Here is a 22,591-nt window from a genome sequence, read left to right as displayed (position 1 = left end):
AAAAAACAAAACAAAACATGAATTAGGAAAAGTCATGAACAATAAAATGAACAACTTAAGTGGCAACATCATTAAAATAAAATAGAATTTTTATTTTATGTTCCATCATTAAAATCAAGGCCCTGTGTCTTCCTTCACTTGAATGAAATTTGGAAATGCCACATGGCCCACACAAACAGGGCGCACAACCAGCATAGCTTGTGGAGTATCACCTTAGCATGGGAAACACAACACCAGGGCAACAGAAGTATAATCTTAACAGAAGGAAATGCAACACCAGGGCAACAGCTTCCATTCTGTCCCTATCTTTGGTAGTGATTCACAGGGCTCCTCTTCACCTAGCCTCCTCTGAATATTAAAATCCTGTCTAGAGTTCAAATTATAATAAATTTTATGCTGCTTGAGGTTGTAACAGAAGGTTCTGTGTAGTTCAGAGGCAGTTAAAAGACTTGGGACCTCGAAGCATTTCTGAATTTCTAAGAAAGGTTTGGAGGGGACAGCATTTTCATTTCAAATGCATATTTTTATTGACAAAAACTGAATATAAGAACACACATATCTCATGGAAATAGGATATTATGAAATCTTCAATTTGAAGTTCAGCAGAACTGCGTAGTACAGCAGTAGTAGAATGAAAGTATTCATAAAATAAATCTGTTGCACAAGTAATCTATTCAGACCTTCAGGATAGTTAAGGAACAAGAATGGATGAGTCCTTCTGAAGGTGATGGCAGAAAGGGGTAAATAGGTTGCAGGCCTACTAGCTGATAAATCACCCTGAAAAATGGGCTAAAGTGAAGCAAACAAGCTGCAGAGTGTGATGAGAGGGAGCAAGAGGAGGCAGAGTGGGGCATTAACACATCTCTGCAAAGGTCCAGTGCCACTGATTATCATTGCACTCACACGACATTAAGACAAGTCAAAACTTTTCCTGATAAGACTGTGAGCCATGGCCTGTGGCAGATATAACAACTTATATGGAGATGGTTTGAATATATGCACTTCTCCAAAATCAACCTGCTTCTCAACATTTTCCTGGATTTATGTTGGTTATTTAGAGGATACAAAATTTCACTAAATTACCTTCTAACTATAATAGGTGCAGTTGGACTAGTGGTAAACAGTTTAATGAAATGACTGTTTGAATGGTTTGCCATTCATGGACTTGTTAAGAAAGAAGTAAAACAAAGACATTTTTATCTGCTAAAAACCCTGTAATGCATTCTTTTGGGAAAAAATATTAATGGAAAAAAATTAACCTGCTTTTTGGCCAGCTTTAAAAGGCAAGGAATATGCCCTATCCCTTGGTGTAGACTTCAACTCTCCTCATTAAGACCTCTCTCCTGATTGTAGTTTCAGCAACAGCTTCCATGGCCAGAGGAAACATGGCAGAACAAGGCCACATCTACAGAGAAAGCTAAGAAGAAAATGGTCTAACAAAGCTATGAAATAAATTCTCCTTTCTGTGCTGTTGTTCTTCTTACCAAACTGAGTACCAAAACTAATGAACTGTTATGTAAACAATTTTTCCCCGGGAATGCTTTTGGCCCATTGTGTTAAGATTCTGAAGTGGATAGAAGCAAAAAAAAAGCAAAGAAAAGTCACATCTGTATCTATATTTCAGTGTAAATTGCTCTGTTAATTGAGATAGAATTCTGCTGCCAGGGGAAACAGGACAAAAACACTGAGTATTTTTAGACCTGTCATCATTAAATATACTTGCTCCTGCCTTAATATTGACATGAACCAGAAGTGAATATATATTTTAAAGGCAAGTATTGCTAAATGTTGCACATCCCTCAAGGGCTGAATTTAAGTCCTGGTATAAAGCTCATTAAAACCAACAGGAACCTTTCTTCTGTGTCCAGCAGAGTCAAAACTTGAATATAAACGAGTATTCTAAAAAAAGATTAACAATGAAAAAAGGGGGAAAAATCAAATAACGAAAGAAAGGTACAACAGTTAAAATGTGGTACTGACATTCAATTATAATTATAAACACTGTTTTACCAAGTCAAAATTCAGTGCTTTCATGTTCTGGTAAAGCAGAGTCAAAAGTAGCCACTTTCCCTGTACTTGGTCAGCACTACCACCAAGGACCCAGTGCTGTTTTTGCTCGGGCTGTCCTATTCTGCTCAATGCATTACTCTGAAATATCTGGTAATGGGGTGAAGAAGGACATTGTTCGTTTACAACTTTATAATGACGTATTATTTAAACTGTGACTGTATCATCATCAGTGAACTGCCACTGTAGCCAATCCTTTTAAGGAAGACTCTGAAGAACTATCCAGGTATCACAGGAGTTGGTGATTCAGAAAGCAGTAACGTTTCTGCATCATGTGCTGCTAAAACTGTTTTCCGGGAAAAGCAGGGAAATAAAATTTCTGAAGCATTGAAACTGTGAAAACGTGTGTGACTTTTGGGGATTTTGAGAGAAGCGTTCACCTGTATCCCAGGCAGATTCTGCTCCAGGTGATTACATTTCTTCTCTAGTTTCACGGGGATGCACTATTTTTCATTTACACTTTTGAAACACTTATGTTGCTGTGACTATCTTGTTCCATATCTGATAAACTAGTTGTCCAAAGCAATTTGAAAGGTCTTTTTAACACAGGATAAAATAAAGTGGGATTTTCCTTTTACCAAATGAATCCTCATTTTTAAGAGTTTAAATTCCAGAGCTTGGGGCATTTTCTTGAATCCCTCTGCAATTCAGAGTGCTGTGCTTTCACAACCTCTATGTTGTGAAACAGCTATTCCTTGCTTTATCTGAAGTAACTGCAGTGATATAAAAGTAGTCTCTTAAAGACAGAAGAAAAGAGAATAAAAAATGAGACTCCTGTAAATAAATGTTGACATTTACAATTTAAATTGCAGTAGTGTCCATTGCCTGTTCTTCCCCAGCTTAGAAAAAGAAAGGCAAATTTTCCTCCTCAGAGCAGTTATCACAGGGCAGGGAGTGAGACAAATCACAATATAAAGGGAGGGCTATATTAGATGAACAAATAGTGGGATTTTGGCCAAGGATAAGGAAAAGGGTTAGCTCAGTAAGAGATTTTGGCAGATAAATTGGAAGAGTCATGAAACATTCCCTAAGAGATAAGAAAATTCAACATAGTTTGGAGGAGGAAGACAGCACAGTGACTGAGAATTTTCCTCAACAATGAGGTAAACATAAGGAAAGTGAAAAAAAGTTGGGGAAAAAAGTCTTGAAGTTAAGTTTCAGACAAGCTTGTGATTAAACCACTGTTTAAATAAATTTGATTAGCAAATGGCAATACATCAAGAAGATGCAATGAAGAGAGATTAAGAAGCAGAACTGCATAATGGAAGTTATGTCAGAAATGAAGGTGATGAACTAGTAGAACTGATAATTATCCATGGAAAAACCTCAGGCTGAAGCTGTATCAACAGATATGAAGACACAAAGCAATTGCATTGAGTTTGCAGGGGAAGAAACATCCCTGAAACACCTCAAGGTTTTATTCAGACAGACAGGTATTCCCACTCTACATGACTAAATCTTTTGAGTATGGAGAAACACCAAACGAAAATCATGTTGAAGGCTAAAGAATGATAAAAGTATTTCACACATCTATGTCTCAAAAATAACGGACTTGGGGTTTTTTTTAGTGTTGAAGACGTTTTCTTTTGTGTTCTATGATCCAAAGTATTTCTTTTCCCTTCAGGACAAATTTCTAGAAAAGTTCACAGCTAGCTGGCATGCAGCCAGCACAATATTCCCTGGCACCACATACCCACTTAACTTCAGTGTTTGCTGGCATAAGCCAGCTCTGCATCCTGTTCCAGAGGTGGCTGTATTTCAACAGTAATGAAACTGCAATACACATAGTGCCACACTCTTCACCCCAACACCCATGCAGCCCCAGGGAAAATAATAGAAAAATTACATAGAGGTGACCAAAGGCTGTCCTGCCAAGGGCCCTGCCACCCTGCCAGCAAGTAACAATCATTTTAAAAAATATTACCTTGTTTTCCCCAAAAATCACCTGTCAATCCCCACCTTATTCTCCCCACTAATTCCACAGAACTTTTCAACAAGATCTGTCAGTATTTTCCTCCTTATCTTCCATCAGAGGAGATCTTCTGTTTTCTTTTCTTCCTCATAACAGCCATGACATTATCAGACAGCTCATTGTGTTAGTGATGAGCAGGCTGAATTACCTACAGCTAAACACTAGTCATTGAAGTAAGAGGTTTTTAAAATACAGGCAGGCAACTGGTAAATTGGGAGACAGAAGTTACAGCGCAAAGGACAACTGCTACAGTGCTTTGGAAAGGTCTATTTGATGTTAAGGTTTATGGGCATAAGCAAGTCTCTTCCGGCTTTTCTTCAGTAAGCAGGCAGCTGAGTAGTTGACGTTCTTCTTTTAAAAATCCCAGATCAATGCTGGGAACAGGCAGGCCCACTAAGGAAAGCTGATGCATCTGTGTTGTTGCTATTCAACATAGCAGCACTGTGGCGGTGTCGCCCCCATATCCCTGGTTCTCTGTGGAGTTACTCAATCATAGGGGCACCTCCACGCTTGTTCAGCTGCTTGAGTAACCGTCAGTGATTAGGCACATAAGAAACTCTTAGCAAGCTGAGCAGAACAAGCCCTGTAAAGTACCGGGTGAGTATGCTAACAAGCACACCAATTGCTATTCACCAGTCACACTGATATGAGTAAAGCTGGTTTAAGAATTGTGCTGAGAATTAGCTAGATGATTCACAGGAAAATCCAAAATTAAGGGCCCAATTTACATTCAAAGTATGTGGCTGAGAGAGGTGGGAAAAGGGAACACTCGACCTCTTGCTTAGATTGGATTCTAATTGCCTATTTCTTCCAGTTACAGTAATCAATCTCCAAGTCTAAATTAAGCAAACCATATGTGTATGTACACTTCTTTTAAAATACTATGTTCCAGATACCCCTGTATGAAAGTCAGAATGCCGGGATCTGTTCACGGGAGATTCACTCACACTCCCTAAGGCCCCTTCCTGTTTTCTCACTGTATAGCAAAGAACAGGATTAGCTCCAATGCCTATAAAACACAGAACAATTAAAGGCACATTGTAAAATATTACTAGGTTAATGACACACATCTGTTCCTGGAACACGGCTAGTTATTTGTGATTATCCTAGTTCATTGAAGAAAGTTGTGAGGGCAGAGGATATATCTTTGTTTGTTCTTTTCCTCTGAGTGTTTCTGGGTGCTGATAATAATATCTACTGACAGAAAAGTCTAAGAACATAAATGTTTTTCTCTCTGGTGAGTAAACATGCTACACAACTAATAAATGCATGAGGTGCTCTTCTGATTTTTTACTTGAGAGGCTGTATTTTACCTATTTTGACATCCCTCATTAATGATTTTTGACCTGCATAGGATCTCCTGCTGAGAAAGGACTGGTTTCTATGAACTTTATTTCCCACAACCAGAGCTCTCTTGCATTATCCATCATTTACGGTGATTCATTATCAAAGTCCTGCACAAGGGTTTAAGCTGTAAAACACCAAGAGATTTATCTGTACTTTGGAAGAGATTTCATGACGTTCAAGATTTGGGAGCAACACTGTTAAAGAAAAATATTTTTTAAATGTATCACTTTCTGGATGCCTTGAATCTCGATGAAGCCTCCCTTACGAAGGGCAGCTCCTTTCTCTGGTCATTCTTTGCCTTCGCTCTGAGCTGTCGCGGCTCCCACACATTCTCCCGAAGCCGTAGGGTCTCCTTTCCTATCTCTGCCCTGCCAGCAGAAAGCGTGTGCTTCCTCCACACCCTCTCTGCTCGCCAGAAGCCTCTCTCGGCTTCCTGTCAGCTTTGCACACTCTGCCGAGGACTTCCTCTGCGCGCAACTTTTATCTGAATACACCACGTTAACTATTTGCTTACTAAGTGTTTCCTAGAAACATCAGCCCTCGTTTATTCTTAACGTTTGTCAGCTAAACTCTTTATAACTGTTAGATACTAGTGACACTCGCATGTATGTATGTATGGCCAGACTTCGCGAACAAAGATTTGCAAGGGCTCTCGCCCCCCATGTCGGTGTGGGAGCTCTTCCAGCCTGCCCAGTGGATTTTTAGGTGAGGCACAGTGGGCGCAGAACTGGCCCCACCGTTTAAGTCCTAAGGGTCCATTTGCCACGGCCGAGCGAGCTTGGACAGTGACAGTGAAGTCCTCGGGACTGTCACAGCACCTGGTACTGACCGGGGCTGACCCTGCTGAGCATCCGAGATGTGACGGGATGGGATGGCAGGGAGGCATTGAACTGCCAGGGAACGGTCCCCACTGAGACTCGAACTCAGGCCCTTGGGATTCATAGTTCAGAGTGCTCTCCTGTACACCACGGGACCGTCCTAGTGACACGCAGGACACAAAAAAGTGGCATTATTTAGGACTGAAATAAACGAAGGGGAACACCGTAATTATTTGCAGGCAATGGACATCCAGCAAGGCTAATTATATGCTCCTACACGGGGCCGACCCGAGCCGGGGACACGGACGGGGCGACCCAGGGGGGAACTCGCCGCCCCGGCCCCGGCCCGGTCTCGCTCCCGCCCCCGCCTCCGCCGCCTCTCTCCGGGGCGGCAGAGGCCGGGAGGAGGCGAGGCCGAGCCGGGGCACCCGAGCGCCTGCGCGGGGGGCGGCACGGCGGGGTCACTCCTCCTTCCTTCCCTCCGCCCGCCCCCGGCGTGCGGCGTCACGGCGACGGCCCGAGCCGCGCCCCGGCACAGGCGGCGAGCGGAACGCAGCGCGGCGGCATCGGCCGGGAGGAGGAGGAGGTGGAGGAGGCGGTGGTGGAGGAGGCACAGAGGGGGAGCGGAGACGCTGTCCGGTGGGTCGCGGCGGGCAGTGAGGGCAGGGCTGGGCCGCTGTGCCGGGGAGCGGCGCTGCGCCGCCGGTACAGGTGGCGGGGCGGGGCGGGGTGGGGTGGTGGCGGTGGCGGTGGCGGCGGTGCTGGGAGGGGGCGGCGAGAAGCGGCGCGCTGTGAGGGAAGGGGCAGCAGCCTGGAACATGGCGGAGGAGGAACCGGGAGCCTCCACCGCGTCCGGCCTCGGGCACGGGGAGACTCCGCGGGAGTGGGGGTAGCGGGGCGGCCCGGGGCAGCCGCTGCGGCCCGGCCCGGCCCGGCCCTGCCCAGGGCCCGGCCCTGCCTGTGGCCGCCGGCCCCCGCCCGCCGGTCCCCGGAGCAGAAGTTGGAGCGGAAGCGGAAAGTTGTAACCCCGCGGGTCGGGGCCGCGACGTGGGGCCCGGACGGCCGCGGGGAGGGAGGGGTGGGTGACGCCCGGTTCGGCCCTGCCCTGCCCCGGGCGGGGAAGGGGACGGTCCCCGGCGGCCGCCGGCGTTGTCAGCGGGAAGTCCGAGCCGAGCTCCACCTAGTCCGGCCGCCGCAGAGAAGCCGCTCGCTGTTTCCGGCCGGTGTGTGCGGGCGGGGCGGGGCGGGCGCGGCCGGGCTGGGGCGGCCACGGAGCGGGACGGGGGTGGCAGCGCCGTGGCCAGCGAGTTTCCCTCTGCCTTATCGCAAATTGGAAAGGGCATGATGACAGGGATGCTTGTCTGGTCTAAGCGCTCCACTACCACCCGTGTCAAAGTAAATGGAAGAATTTGACTGGCTGTGCCTGCACCAAACCCGTCTAATATAAGCCTGAGGACCTGGTACCCTTCTGTTTGAGTTGGTGAAGAAGTGGTGGAAGGAAAACAAAGTTTGCAGAGAGGAAAATCAGACCAAGTCCGACTGTTTTCACACTGGCCCCAGAATACAAAAGAGAATAAGAAATCATGGTTTTCTGCGAAAAAAGAACAGCATGTTCTTACTCCTGTTTCTATCTTAAAGGGATGGATTGGACTGCTTAGGGTAAATGAAACAAAAAAAATAGTCTTTTTCTATACTGTTTTGGGGTATGATAATAAGGTGATGAAGTTGCAAGAGAGAGCATATGTCAGAGATGCCCAGCTTGAAAATCACACAGGTCATGTGTGTGTTCTTGCACTTATATGCTTTGGTCAGTGTAATTTGTAATTTTAAGCATGTAACAACTACATCTTACCCAAGTGTGGATGTGTAGATAGTGTATGACAAATACAACAGAGACTTTTCAGTACTCTTTGACAGTAAAGTATATATTGAAATTACTGTTACAAAAGAGGAGACAAATAACACTCTTCTTTTTCATGCATTATAATTAAAAGGCAAAAAAACAATTGCATTGCCTTAAAAAGCAGCCATTCAAAAATAAATTTATTTCCCTTTGGATAGGGTCTCTTCTCTCCTATGGAAAACTTTAAACATTAATCAGATTATTATACTTTTGTTTAACTTGCCTCTGTATTAAAATTACAAGCTTTTGGGAGGGGAAAAAAAACCCAACCAAACTTGCTGCAGTCGAGTATTTTCACTTTCTTTATTCATCACATCTTTTTTTACTCTTGCTCAAAGTCTATCTTGTAGACTTTATTCTAGATAAAAATACCTAAGTGAAAAGTGGGGGTTACCTTGTCTGTTCACATCAAAGGCTTTGCAAAAATAAACTTTCTAACTAATTAGATGCAGTGTTCTGTTTTTTTGGTACCTGTGTGTTTTCAGGGATGCTTGTAGTGGTATGAAGAACTTCAGTTTTAACTTGGCGCTGTAATGTAAAACTGTATTATTATCTGTACCCAAGTAACTGAGTGTTGAGTTGCGCTTTGCAATATAAGTGCCATGTATCTGTTTTGCAGCAAAGGTGACCAGATTTGGAGCACCTGTCTGCCTGGGGGTGAAATAATCTGCAAAGCAGAGTTGAAAGACTATAAGTGTAAAAACAGAACTTGTATCTAGGGGTTAAAAAACCCCAGTGGTCTTTTTACTGTCTGTACCTGTGCGTTGTGCTTGTTTTACCACATGCATGCACCAGATAAGTTTTCTGAGTGGAATTAAAATTGTGCTGTTTTGTTCCAAAGCTCTGCTGTAGGACAGTTCATCAAAAATAAATCTGAAGTGAGCCATGACAGTTCTTTTTGTGCTGTGCTAGTTTTGCAGAGTAAAACTGACTGTCTTTTTAATTGAGAGCCTTTCTGGAGCAGAGGCAAACAGATGGGAATCTAGGTGAGGGCCTACAAAAGGAGAAAGAAATTACTTGTATGGCTGAGGAACAAAGTGTGCTGAAGACTACACTGTAGGTTGTGATCCGACAGTCAGTAAATGTGACAGAGAACTAAAATAAACAGTTGTCCAGCTATCACCTGGGATGTGGGAAGTGCAGGAGTCACAGAAGTACTTGAGTACTTGATGCTTACTGCTGTAGTGCCAATCCTGTCATCTGGAGAGCTCTGCTGGCTGCTCAGGGTTAGGTACAGAGCAGTGCTCTTAAGGATAAGAATATCTTAAAGATATAAACAGGCACTCTGTTGACCTTGGGTGTATTCTGAGAGAGTAGGTGAATCCTTTATGAATTGGTCTGTCCAAGTAATGCTTAGGTGACTCTCAGATACTTCACTGACATTTGAGAGGGTTCTTCAGGTTAGGCTCGAGTTGTTGTGAGTTTTAATCAAAATTGCTCCCTTAGTAAACAGATGCATGTAAACTCAGCATGCCCTGTGCAACAGAAGTTCGTATTTAGCTTGTGGTTGCAAGCGCTGCCACTCCTTTATCTCAGAACAAATCCAAAAGCAGACTGAAGTGCAGTGTGTGGTGTCAGTGTGCTGAATCCCTGCTGAGTCGGGGCAGCTTCTGCTGTGTTCTGTTGCATCTGGGTCAGGCAGAGGGATATTTTAGACAGCCTTCTTGTTCCGAGAGATTAGAGTATCTACAGTAACCACACCTTCATATTTGAAGGCAAACTTTGTTTTCCTTCTCAGGTATGGTTAAGATGGTCTGCTTCTATTCTTGTATAAAGCAGGGAAAAAAGAAGTGGTTTTGTACTTGAGTTCCATTAATAGGAGACCTGTTTTCAAGTTGACTGAGTTTTCCAAGTTGTTTAACAGTTGACTGTAGTAGAGCTTTCGTATCTCAGAGCATCTAATGTATGGCTTGTCCTTGGTGCCTGGCAGCCATGAGAAAGGGGAGTGAGATAGGCATAGTAGTAACAGTACTTTGATGAAGCTCTGGCAGTTTGCTTGTAGTAGGTAAACACTGTTTGGACAAGTCAAAGGCTTGTCTGCTGGTACAAACTTTCTTCACGGAGCAGTTGAATGAGGTTACCTTCAAAAGCAGTTTCTTACTTGAAACTCATCTGTCAAGCTTTAGAATGTCTAAAGAAACAGTGGACAACTAAAAATTAAAAAGGCTTTTTTATTTTTATGTGCCTGCTTATGCGTGTTGTTGTGAGCTCCTGACAGACTGCATATTCCTCTCTTCTAGCAGCAAGGAAAGGGAGGAAGGCTGTAAACACCAGTTTGGAATCTGCGTGTTAGGGAACTTTTGAAATACAAAATGATTTGGAGGCCCTCTGGCTATTCAGGATGCTCTTTTTTCAAGAACAGCGTTTTAACAGTGTTTTTTTACTACTGAAGCAGTAGAGTGAAAGTCAGTATAAGACCCTAGAGGAATGTGTGTTGCAGAGTTAAAGAAACTTTGTAGAGGTGAACCAGGAAGAAGAGGAGACATTTGGCAATATCTTGTACACTGTATCAGTCAGCTCTCTAGTTATAAGGACTTGATGTTATTTGAAGTAAATCCCTGCTATGCAACTACTAGAAGAGACTGCCAAGTACAGCCCACGCGGTTAGTTCGTTCCTGGCCGAGGGAGGAAGGCCAGGCCATAGTGCAGGAGCAGGACAGCCGAGCCACTCTAATGGATTGGTGTTTGCATACTGTGGCAGACAAGCAGCATCTCATGTTTCTCTCCAGCTTGAGATTCTCTTTAGGAAATCTGTACTTTCTTAGATCACTTGGTATCATTCCTGCAGCTGTTGCAACACAGGAAGGTGTGCTAAATCTGAATGACTTGACCAGGTCTTATGTAAAAAGTATATTGTGTGCCGCTGTTACTCATGCATGAAATAATTTTCAGTGTAACTTTAATTGCAGAGCTGTGAGAAAATTTATATCATTAAATTTTTGGACAGCCTTGAACAGGATCAGAAGAGTTTATTTTCATAACTGAAGGCAAACTTAAAGCAGGATCTGTAGTTAAATTTCTTTTTCATAGCACGAGAATGTGCTCTTTCCATAAAGCTTTGTTGACACTGAAGTGAATGTTACTCTTGTTTTAAATTATTATTAAGTCAGTTATTATTACCTAATTTCAGTAGGTAATCTGGATTAAAGGACAGTGTGCATTTCAACAATATTTCCATTAGTATGCCTTACTCCATAACTTTTTGAGACATTAGATGGCGAAAGCTTTTTCTCAAATCAATTTGCTATCTATTGCCCAAATAATGTATGCTGTCTAGCCTCATCTTCAGTTAATCTGAAATAATTTGTGAACAGATAGTCTCTGCAACTGTTTCTTTTTGTTTCTCTGTATTAGTTTTCTTAGCTTTTGAAGTCTTGTCCTATTTTTTCCACTCACAGTCTCTGTTTCTGCAACCTCACCAATTGTGCCTTCACTTTTTTTTGTTTGCAGTGAATTAAAGTTTCTTAAAGGCATGCTTTGTATATCAGGAAGAAGGGGAAAAAAAAGTACCACCACATCTGTGTTAAAGATGAACTGCAGATACTTGTGACTTACCTGAGTGGAGTTCCAGAGGGGAGGTAGAGGAGACAGAAGGAGGGACCTCTGCCTTACTACGAGTGGCACTTTAGCACTACTGAAATAAAAGTGTTCTCAGCAGTTGCAGAGTCAGACCAGCTACTTTGATTTTTCTAGAGGTTTTGTGTATAGTCAGTATTTTTTATTTGAGATGAGCCTAGCAAGCTGAGCAGTGATTGCACTGCATCAGAACCCAGGCAATAGTGATAGTTAAGGTGTGCAATTGTATAGTCCTTGCTTGCAGTTAGTCAAACTTCTGTAACACCTGGTCTAATACTTCTCCAAAAAGTGATTTGTTAGAAGACTAGTGAAAAGTTGCAAAGTTTGTTATTTTTTTCTGAGCATGGAGAAGGGTTTACTGGAATGTGGAAAGCAAGTAGTATCTTAAGTGGAAGTTACCTAAAAATCTTACTCTCTGCAATACAGCTTTTAGGACTAGATTTATATATTTATAAGTTGAGGATTCTTCATCTCTGGAAGTGTTAAAAGCCAGACTGGATGGGGCCCTGAGCAACCTGATCTAGTGGGTGGTATCGCTTCCCATGACTGGTGGAACTGCATCGTCTTTTAGGTCCTTTCCAGTCCAGGCCTTTCTGTGTGCAGGGCTTTGTGCTTGGGCTTGCTCAAAGGCACCCAATGACATACTGTGCATGAACCTCTTTTATTAATCCTGCAAATATGAAGTGGTTATGGTAGATTGTTACAGGTTGTAAGATGCAGTCAGTGACCCTCCTGTGATCTTTAACTGTGAAGTTACCTTAGAAGGTAACATTTTGAAAGCTTGATGTACAAGATGACCCATAAACATAGCCTGCTTGGCTTCATGTAATTTATTTTTGCATACAGTGTTGTTGAAGGATTTTCTTTGGGTTGGGAGAGCATATAAATTAATATGGCATGCAAACTCTTGACTCTTACACTTTTGGAGTTATATTTGTATAGTTCTTAAGAATAAAGATATATCATCCTGTCTTTCTCTGACCCTTCTGACTTTAAAATGGAGATTTGATGGGCAGTAGGCAGTGTGTGGGTATGGTGATTTTACTCCCATCCAGGAGGAAATGGTCCTTTTGTTATTTACTGTCTCGTTTATATTGTTAGAAATGTACAGAAAATACAATGTGTTTTCATGGGTTTTACAGTGAGCAGCATCAGAAATGAGTTTGTGGCAAGTGTAAACTCACCTTCAGAATTCTCAAATATGATACAATCCATAGATGAATCTCCAAGGTAGTTTTATATCAACAAGTATATAATTTGAGATGCCTTGGACTAGTGTTCTTTGTGGGCTGTGAAATGTTGTGTTCAAAAATCTAACCTCTGCTGACATCAGTTATTTGAGACTGTGCCATGCTTCTAGAAACTGGTGCCAAGTTGTCATCTTAGGCCTTGATGGAATCTAAGAGACTGTAGTAATCTTGTGGCATCAAGAAGAAACACTGGAAGAGGCAAGAATAGCTGACTGTCATGCTGGAGAATATCACTCTTCCATTTTTCGATATATCTTTTTTGACTTAGTAGAAGATTAGATGGGAATCTAACCAAAGAAGAGACACCGTGGTGCTTAATCATCATGGGCATTGAGTAAGTTTGGAGGCTATTAGAAGTCTGTGATAATATAATAAACAGGCATACATAACTAATTTTTTAACTAGATGCTTGGTCTTCAAATGTTCTTATATTTGGTGTTAAATGTTCTACATGCTTTTTATATCTGAATACTAGAGAGGGAGACAAGCATTTCTGAATTATAGCTATCTTATACCTATGATCATTGTATGTTCTTATTTTACTGTTAGCTTTGCACCTTTCTTTATATTTGAGCAAGTCCATGGATTATATATTTAATGATCCTCTCTTGTTTTGTTTTCCTGTCCTCCATACACCTCTTATTTCAGGAAATGCCCAGGGCTAAATTGAGGTTCAGCCAGAGACCTCGCAGAGACTTAAATGTGGTAACTGAACTTCTGCAAGGACTTGAGTAGCTGAAAAGGAGGCTTTACAATTAAGTGCTTTAGGCCACTGTGTGTGCTTGTGTTTGTCATCCTTTTAATCTGTATGTTGCTTTTCATCAAACTCTGAAGAGTAGTCTCAGAAGAAAAGTGCTGTATCAATGTGAGTAGGAATTAAAAGTGAGAAAATAAGAATATTTTATGTGAAGCCTGGAATGAAAAGATCAAGTAGGTTGTACAGTTTTATTCCTGAAGAACAAAGAAGTCTTGATGCTACCTCTTCCTTTTCTGCTAGAAATCTGGATCCTGTTTAGCCAGGAAACCAGTGAAGAAGCAGCATTAAGTGCATGCTTAAACTTAGTTTAATTGCAGTAACCAGCATTTTGAACAATGTGCAGTCTTCCTGATTAGTCCCGCATCTAACCAGAGGCAAGATCTTAAGATGCAATTTGCAAAAACTTTTTTCAAAGACAAATATATCAACTTGAAAATATTTGTATTTGCAGGTAATGCCATTCTTCCATTACTTAGTTTCCCAGTAGATTACTTTTGAAATCAAACTTGGTGCTGTAAGTTTCCAAGAAGGAAGCTGAAGCCTCTTTTCCAAGCTGAATGCTGAATCTACTGTGATAGTAGAAGTGAAAATAAGGAGCTGTTCACAGACTTGGCTACAGAAGGTTAAAGTCTTAGATTGTAGCACTCTGAACAGAGTATGCATTGGGTGAACTGGTTTCTTGAAGGATAAACTTGTTTCACTGGAACAGTCAGGATAGACCAAAAGGTCATTCTGCTTAGGCTTTGCCCAAAATGCAGATGGTTTTGAGATGCATATATTTAACCTGCTGAAGGATGTAGGGGTAATGCTTTTTCAAATGCTGTAGTGATTGTCATAGCCTAAATAATTGATGACTCTTAAAAGACCATACTGATTTGTATTTAGAAAGGTCTTCCCATCCAAACCTCTGGAGCCAATTTTAACTGTAAGTATCCTTTGGATATCTTCTGTTGCCTTATGAATGTGTTTGATTTGTGTTGTGGATGGACAGCAGGTGACCACCAAAGCTGCTCCATAACTCCCCTCCTCAACTGGATGGGAGAGAAAAAATATCAGTCACAGAATATTCTGAGTTGGAAAGGACCCTCAAGGATCATCGAGTCCAGACCCTGGCCCTGCACAGGACCATCCCCAAGAGTCACACCATGTGACCAAGAGTATCATCCAAACACTTCTTGAACTCTGTCAGGCTTGGTGCAGTGACCACTTCCCTGGGGAGCCTGTTCCAGTGCCCAACCACCCTCTGGGTGAAGACGGGGGAATGCTTCTGGCAGCTTCTCACAGAAGCCACACATGTAGCAATGCTGCTACCCAAACCTTGCCATGCAAACCCAATGCAATTTGATTAGAGCAGAGTGAGTCTTGAGGTATGACAGGTTTTGCCAGAAAATGGCAAGCTTTGAAGATGCAAAGGAATCAAAAAGTATGGTCTAAACATGAACTAGAGTTATCCTCAGAAGATTCAAATAGAATCTTGTGGAGACCTGATTAAACAAGTTCAATTCTCATTAATTTAGTAACTCTCTCCCAGAGATCTAGTCTATGTAATAGAAAGTGGTGTGGGGATGACTGTGCTTCAAATTTATTTGGTTAAAATTATTCACCTTTTTTTGTAGGTGTCCTTGTGTCTGTGAGCTCAGGCTTGCAATTCACTGCAAGTGTGAATTGCTTGCCTTTGGGTTTATGCTCCTAACTTCCAGATTTCCCCCCCTCTTGGAAATTCCTGACCCATCAAGTGAGACTTCTGGAGGGCTAAGATGCATCAGCTGCTGGCAAAGCAGATGCAGGGCTGTGGCAGTTCACAGCTTTGCATGCTGGGATTAGCAAGGATTTCTTTTAGTGCAGGTTATTAGTTTGATTTTTGGATTGGTTTTTTTGTGGGAAGGGAGAGGGGGGCTCCTGGGTATGGGGGGGCTTTTTTTAAGTGGGTGGAGTTTTTTGTGGGGTTCAGTTTTTTTGTTGTTTGGGTTTGGTTTGTGTTTGTTCTTTGTTCTTTCTTTTTTTAAAATATGCTCTTCTGAAGCTTGTGCCATTTTAGTCGTTGCCTCAGAAAAAACCAAGTTGTCTGTGCATCTCCACATAGGAAGAGGTGTGAAGGTCAACTTCAGTTGTCATCTTTTAGTTAAACTGTGCTTGTGAATTGGACATTCTCTGAGGAGCAACTGGCCCTAAGTTCAAGGTGATGCTGCCTCACTGCCATAAACAACAGGATGTTCTGCACAAGTTTCTCTCACTTCAGTTAAGCACTTCAGACCTTTCACAAACTCATTTTCATCAGTGGATTCAGCTAATGAAGTTATAACTGTGAAAGGGGTGGGTAAGGTTGCACCTCCATTGTTGCAGAGGTTGCAAAACTCCGTGGCAGAAGATGGTGGTTGTTGCTGGCTGTTGGTGTGTGTCTTTTTCAACTTACCCTCAAGACACGTGTCTGAGGCTGTAAAAAAAGAACTGTGGGTGAAGTTTGGTACAATTCTGATGACTTTGCATGGCACTTGCTGCTCATGTTCAAATACCATGTTTCTATTAGGGATGTATAGATTGAGAGGTCAAAAGAGACATGAGATAAAATTACTAGGGACTTTGCTGGTATGGTTCATTTATCATGGAAGAGCTAATTTTATTCCTGTTAATGAATGCTAGTAGCAAGTATTCTCAATTTGCATAGAATCGGTGTCTGTTTAACAGATAAAACTTCTAATCTTAATTAAAATGAGGTATGGGAATTTGTAAGACTGCTCTCAGGCTACCAACCTGATTTGTAATAGAATTACTGTAAATTGTACTGTCGAAGGATGGTTTGTACATAAAAGGCCTACACTACCTGGTTTTAAATGGCCAGTAACAAAAGATCAAATAATAATGGAAATATCTCTATATATGTGCCATGAAACATGTTGGTAATCTAAACAAACCTGAATTGAAACCACTTTTTATAGTGAAGACTGTGCAAGTTATGATTCCTTGGGCATTGCCAGGAGTGTACATAATGTGTAGGTTATGGATAAAAATAAACAGGAGTAACAAAAATTCAGGTGATCCCGAAATTGCAGTTTATCTGAGCATTGGCTTATGTCTGTGGAAGGAAACTTGATACGAGGCTTTACTGTTCAGCAACCAGTGTCACAATCAAGGTAGAGCTGGGATTGCCAGATGTTAAGCAGATACCTCATGGAATTTGAGGCCAGGTCTTGCTTCTGCAAGAGAAATTAAGATCCCTTTTTCCAGAGAAGAGTATCTGAAGCCAACTGGCAAGCTTGTTCTTGAAGTAACTTTCAAACTGGACAAGTGCATTTTTCAAGAGAAGTATCTTGACTCTGGAAACTGGTGTGTCTTAGTTGTAGTCCTGCTGTTTTGACCTCATTTTGTGGCTTGAAAATAAAATTTACTGTAACAATTATGGAGACAAACAAATGCTTCTATCAGCTTTTAATCAGAAGGATGCATATCAGGTAAAACATGTTGTGTATACTATGATGTGGCTTGTAAAAGTTTTACAGCTAAATACTGATCCTTCCCTGCAATGACAGAGCCAAATTCTCAGCAGTAAATTGCTGGCTCAGTTCTCAGAACTTGCTGTATGTTTGAATACTTGGCTTACGCATAGCAGGATATTATAATGTGGTAATTATGCATTATCTGAATTTAGTATACTTGTAGCATTTTTTAAAATGTAAGTTTGTTTCTGTTTATTGCCTGCCTGGATTTTCTTTGCAAACAAAAAAAAACATTTGCAATTCAGCTTCTTCAGGAATTCCAAGGTCGTGATTTTAACTGTAAGTCTGACTGGTAAAACATTTCACAAACAACTTTCCTGGGGGGTGGTGACTGTTTTACAGAAATAGGGAGAAAATGCAAAACCATGGCAAACAGTCACCAAAAATAAGAATATATCTGATAAATGTTGCAAATTTCATTTGAAACTTAAATAGATTCTACAGTATAGATTTTATAGGGTACTCTAAATTTGAATTGACATTGAAATTTTTGCACAAAGTTGAAAGTCAAACTCAGTAAGTGTTGATGGAGAGCATATTCTTAGTAGCATAAGAATGTTCGTTACTTGCCTTGAGAAGGCTTTTTATATTTTGCACGAATCTACTGCAAGTTGCACATGCTTGTAAGTCTCTCACTTCAGGAAGCTTTCATCTTGAGATGTCAGTGGCTTCAAGCAGACAGTTGTTATCTTTGTAACATCCATTAAATTTGTGTTCAGATTTAAGATCTACCTGGCAGTTAAGAAAAAAACCTAAAGTTTTATTCAGCTATACTAATTATAGCCAGTGGAACTAGTCTCACAAGGTCAGTTTCTGTTAGCTGATTGGCAGAAATGCCCCCGGTGTGCAGTGTTAATCAAGGTAACTCCTTTCAGTGAAAGGAGGAAAACTTGGAGAAGCTGCCTCTGTGTAAGTGTCCCTGTGGGCAGTTCAAGGAGCAGCTTAAACCTTTGTGCCGTGGTTGTGCTGCAGTAGCTTGTTCTCAGCTCTCTGGCTGTTTCTCAGGTGGTTAGTATGACTTCATGTCACTGAATAAGCTTAACCAGCCAGTTATTTAAAAATCCTCTGAAGATTCTGACATCAGTTGAAATATTTGAACATAATTAAAGAAATATTCTTGTCCAAGAAAAATTATTGTATTAGTGCCCAGAAGAACCAGCTGTTCAACTAACAAAATACGTGTATGTCAGACCCAGCTATCAAAGCTACCAAAACCAGGTGAAAACTAGAAATAAAAATTGCTTCTAGCTTTGTTTAGTGAACACTTGGTTCTTTTCCAAAAGTCTGCATTAGTAATGAAATAGCTTTACTTCCAGGAATCTGGAATATAAAAGTCTTTATTAGACCTGGTCAGCTTCTCAGTGTATCTGGTCTTCAGAATTTGATCAGTGTTTTCTATCAATGTGTGAAAGACAGTTCTCGAGTATTTTAATTTCTTTTTTATAAGAGACGCACTTACGCTGTTGAGCAAGGAATGTCTGAATTGCTTTGATTCCTAAAGTATCTAAAAGTTGGTGAAAATGAACAGGCTTCAGTTTGGATTCTGTTGTCAAGGTTCTGCTTTATGCACTGAAATTATTCCGGAAAAGAACCCTCGTTGGAATTGAGATAAGAATTTAAGACTTTCCCCATGTATATTTGGGGAATTTTAAGAGAAACAGACATCTTCTCTTAATAGTGTACCTGAAGAAGAGGTTCTTAACCAAGAGATTCACAACTTAGTGGAATCTGGATGGTACAGACAAGGAGAAAAGTTTAGGTTTGGCCATCTGAGGCTGTTCCAGTAACAGAAGTGGGAAACACCTTCTCTGCAAGGGCACAATCCTCTGACCTTGGTTCTTCCCATGACTGAACCAGTGCTGTTTTTCCAAATGTCTGACCATTGTCATCATCTTGTTCCACCTCAGGGGCTGGTATCCCCTTTCTGAGAACAAGCTTGGGGTTTTTTCCTTGGCTTTCTTTCCCCTCCACTGCTAATTGTAAGCAGGTAAACCAGTCAGTTAATTTGTTTCATCTGTCAGTCTAGTTTTTTAAACTTATTTTTTTCATGCAAATAGTTGAGATTAATTTAGGAGTGCTATTCCCGAGGTGGTTCTACCAAAGCTGCTCTTCCAGAGAGGTAAATGTGCTGGGGCAGAAGTGTTATGAAAATTTCAGTGGATACACTGCAACTTCACAATGCAACCAGAATGACAGGACCTGAACAAGACTCATGGTGTCTGTGAAGTGCTGAATAATCTCCCCTTCTGAAAATGTTAAGGCTTCTGGGAGGGACAATTTGTTTAATTTCATACCTGAACAACTAGTTCATATAAGCAAGCCTTGGAGATATCTTCAAGTAAGTGACTGTATTTAGTTCATGTCTTTGATCTGGGGCTGAGCTCTAGTTACAGCTTCGTATGATTTAATATCACTTGAAAAGGTTGGATTGTTAGCTTTCTCATTCCTCAGACAGATAACAAAGTTCAGTCAAAAACCAAAATTTGAAGCTGAAGGAGTTGAAAAAAAAATTAAAATGAATAAACAAAAATTAAACAAAACCCCACAAATGCCCCCCCACCCTCCTTTCAAAACTGTCACATTAAACATAATTGCCAATGGTATTTGAACTTTCTCAAATTCTTCATTGTATGGTTGCTTTTTAGGGAAGGTTTACAAGCAATAAGTGTGCAGTCTTTTCATTCACCTCTAAAGTAACGTTACTTATTCTTCAATTTTCTTAGCATCATCACTTTGATTTGTGTTTTTCTGGAGAGATGCTTCAAGAAACTTCAAGAAAATGTCCAGGAGGCACTTTTTGTGGTTTATCTGATAAGGACAGAGGCAGAAAGCAAGTTCCATGTTCACAGCCCTTGTCAGATATGAGGACTTCATTTTCAGCAACTTGTCCTGGTTACCCTTTCCTCCTGTTCAGATGGGTTTATTCAAAGATCTGCCTATCCTTAAGAGAGAATCCTTACTGGGAAAAGTGTGTGTGTGCATATAGTGTGTGCACTTGCTTTTCTAGTTTATCAAGGGCTTTAATTTTTAAGTGTCCCATGTTGTGTATTAATCTAATTTCTTAATTCTACTTTAAACACTAATGCATTAATGACAAAAAGTGATACGGACAGACTACAGGGAGAGGCTGCCAAGAGAGGATGGTTTTACCAATGATTGTGTCTCGGGAAGGGCAAGGCAGTAACGGCAGCATCAGTGGAGGCAATCTGAGAATGAGCTCTGTACTTTCAAGAGATTGTGTACTTGAAATAGCACTAGAATCCAGTTTGTGATAATGCTGTTTCTTGAAGGATAGCTTCCCTTTTTTCTTCTAGCTAAATCTTGCATTAAACATCTCCACTGTTCAGTTATGTCAAATACCTGTGCATATAAATAATTTACTCAGCTATTCAAAGCCAGTACCTGCTCCAGTTAAGAGAAAAAAAGGTCTTACTTTTTGCCTGCTTCCTATCTTCTTGCTCTTTAGAGCCTGCAGGGTTACGGTTAGGGTAGTTGACAGTATTTTCCTGCCTAAAGATGAAGGAACAGAAAAATGAAAAAGGAAAGGAAATTGGCATTGCTCTTACTCTTTGCAGGTCAGTCACCTTAAAGGCAGACAGCCTTTAAAACATAATTTCTCTCTTAAAATAAACTCCATTAAATGAAAAGAAGGATTCAAACAGTGTACTTATTTACTAGGAATAAGTTTAAACTTACTTGTATCTGATTCCTGAGTGGTTGGGTGGGTACTTCTCAACTGCCCTATAAATCTGGGGGGTTTTGCTTACCTGTTGCTCACATACCTTAGTCTCTTGTTGTGCCTCTTTGAATACATTCATTTTACATCCCAGAAGTGATCTGGGGACTACAGACAGATATTGTTGTTGGACTTAACACATTTCCTATTCTGGAAATGCTGGTCAGATATTTATGGCTCTATTTGTTGTGTTCCTGCTTTGCCCCCACTCATTTGTCATTATTGAGTCAAAAGGAAATAGTTTTGGCACTGGATGAATCTGAATATACTGTTAGTTCCAGAGTCAAGCATTGTATCAACTGAAAAACAAGTAAGACCGTGAAGATTTAGGATGCAAACAGTTTGTATATCTGATATGGAAAAATGGGTTTGAGCTAGAGCAGAGCCCCAGGTCAGGTTAGCTTGGAATCTCTGGTAAGTCAAGTTCAAGCAGGATCAGAGCCCTAGCTCAGGCTGGGGCACACTTGCAGCCATCAGGCATACAGGTCAGTGAAAAACTGGTTTTAATGACATCAACTAGTGTAGCAGACTGCAGTGTCCTAAAGCAATTCCTGGCTTCATGAGCCAGTGGCTTCTTAGCTGAGAAGGGAGTAAAGACCTGTAAGCAGAAAAATTTTCTTAGGAAAGTTAGCTAGAAATTGAGTTTTTCTTTACTGTTAGTAAAGAATAAGAGAACAGTGAAGTGACATCACTCCTGTTGCTCAAAGCCAGCGAGGTGGTAGATCTAAGTGGCAGTGGACTATGGGTGGTGCTTCTGCTGCACGCTGTGTTAGGGATATCCAAGCTGGCTTTCTTAAAGCTTTTTAGAGGATACATTGGGTCGTGTTTCATTCCAAGATAAAATGGCCAGATTACCTGACAATACACCAGTACGGGGGTGTCGAGCTACCTCTGTGCTATGTGGGTGTGTGTGTTTATATAAAGGATTACTGCGTGCTCTTGTGAGTTAAAGACTAACTGTACAAATGACAAAAGCATTTTCATGGAGGAAGTTAGTACTTGCATTGGTCATTGCCTCAGCTTGGAGGGAAGGTCAGAGAAATGCTTACAAGTGTGCTAGTCTGGCTTTGTCATTTCTTTAGAGATCTTAAAAAGCTTTTTGCTTAGGTGTTCAGTGATTAAGATGATTGGCTAACCAAGCTCTGTGTGTGTGTGTGTGTGTATGCATTAATTATGTACCACCACTTAAAGTAGGGAAATGGGCTCCAGAGTGTTGTACAGCAGCTGGATATTTAGGGTTGAACTTCCAAAACTGGATGCTGAAAGAAGCTTTGGCTTGTGTGAAGTTCCTGATTTGCCGTTGGAGAGCCAAAAGTGAAATTGCCAATCTCACTAAGACAAATTTGTTAGTTTATTTCAGAATTTGCAATTTTCCATGGAGTTGTAGATCATTCAGCAAAAAAAGTCACAAACTACTTAAAATAGATACATGGTACCTGCTGCTAAAGTTCTGTTACTTTTAAACTGCTGGCAGCCTTCACAGAATCAGCTGTGTTGGAAAAGATCTGAGATCATCAAGTCCAACCTATGACCCAACACCACTGTCAAGGAAACCATGGCACTAAGTGCCACATCCAGTCTCTTTTGAAATTCCTCCAGGGACAGTGAATCCACCACCTCCCTGGGCAACCCATTCCTATGTCTGGTCACTCTCTCTGTAAAGAATTTCTT

General features: G+C 41.3%; 1 protein-coding gene across 1 annotated transcript in view; it reads left to right on the top strand.

Moving 5' to 3' along the window:
- Positions 1-6,734: 6,734 nt before the first annotated feature.
- The window catches only part of RAP1B (RAP1B, member of RAS oncogene family), a 33,867-nt gene continuing 18,010 nt past the window's right edge, over positions 6,735-22,591 (top strand). Inside the window, exon 1 of the mRNA XM_071552257.1 lies at positions 6,735-6,843. The gene's annotated coding sequence lies outside the window, so the exon portion shown is untranslated. The remainder of the gene's footprint in view (positions 6,844-22,591) is intronic.

This window comes from Pithys albifrons, chromosome 3, assembly GCF_047495875.1.
Source record: "Pithys albifrons albifrons isolate INPA30051 chromosome 3, PitAlb_v1, whole genome shotgun sequence".
Lineage (NCBI taxonomy): Eukaryota > Metazoa > Chordata > Aves > Passeriformes > Thamnophilidae > Pithys > Pithys albifrons.
Note: the sequence above shows the minus strand (reverse complement) of the source record. Positions and strands in the feature narration are given on the sequence as shown.